The sequence below is a fragment of the Eimeria mitis genome, genomic scaffold, assembly GCF_000499745.2.
Source record: "Eimeria mitis Houghton genomic scaffold, Emh_scaff1308, whole genome shotgun sequence".
Classification (NCBI taxonomy): Eukaryota; Apicomplexa; class Conoidasida; order Eucoccidiorida; family Eimeriidae; genus Eimeria; species Eimeria mitis.
Window position 1 is genome coordinate 2,811 of NW_013568700.1, and position 1,306 is coordinate 4,116.

The following is a 1,306-nucleotide window of genomic DNA, read 5'->3' on the forward strand; positions in this document are numbered from 1 at the left end:
TGTTAGTGTGGCCTGTGCAATGAGGCTGCGGCGATGATAGAAAATAAAAGAGAAACAAATTCAAAGATATTGAAAGATGTGGGCGTTCTAGTGTACATACAGCAGCAGCAGCAACAGCAGCTGCTGCACAAGTTGCTGCTGCTGCTGCGACCACACATATACAGCAGCAGCAGCAGCAGCAGCACGATCCGCTGTTATTTGTTTGTTTTCTACAAAATAACAAATTAATTGAATTTTATTTGACATTTAAGCTGCAGTTGTGTCTATTCAGACACAAAGAAACAGCAAACAACAACAAACAGCAGCAGCAGCAGCAGCAGCAACAGCAGCAGCAGCAGCAGCAACAGCAGCAGCAGGAGCAGCAGCACAGTACAAGAACGTTTGCTTTCGTAGTTGCTGAGGTGTACATACACCCCAAATATGAGAGCTGTAAATACAGCAAAAAACAAATAAATAAGTTTAATTTATTTATTTATTTATTTTATTATGTTTTCTATTGAAGCCCGAGAGGGGGGGGACCCCAGGCTGCTTGCTGCTGCTGACGTTGCTGCAGCAGCAGCACTCTGCTGCTGCTGTATTTGTTTCTGTCAGTTGCAGCATTTATTTTAGTTTAGTGTTTAATAAAAAAACACAAAAAAACAAAATAAAAATAAAAAAATAAAAAAAAATAAAAAACACCAGCACCCCTACCTACAGACAGACAGCCAAGGATAATCTGCTGCTGCTCTAAGTAGCTGCTGCTGCTGCAGCACAGCTTTCTTTAATTACATTCGTTCTGCTGCTGCTGCTGCTGCTGCTGCAGCAGCAGCGCACAGAGCAGTAGCAAGGTTGTATGTAGCAGCAGCAAGAGTGCATACAGCAGCAGCAGCAAGAGTGCATACAGCAGCAGCAGCACGAACAGCAGCAGCAGCAGAACAGCAGCAGCAGCAGCAAGAACAGCAGCAGCAGCAGCGAGATGATATGTCTGTATGCTGTTTTGTTTCTGCTGCTGATCTAGTTGTCTGCTGCTGCGGTGTATGCTCAGTTCTGTTTGTTTCTTTTTTATTTATTTATTTTGTCTTGTTATTTCTTTTGTTGTTTTTTTTGTTTTTTGTTTGCTGCTGTATATTTATTTTATTTTTATTTTTATTTATTTTTAATTTTTTTATTTTCTTAGCTGCCTCACCGATCTCCTTTTATTGTTTTTGTGTTTTTTAGTCTACCTGTTTATTTATTTGTTTTTTGTTTATTGTTTTGTCTGTTTTGTTTGTTTCTTAATATATTTTAATATATATATATATATATATATATATATATATATATATAT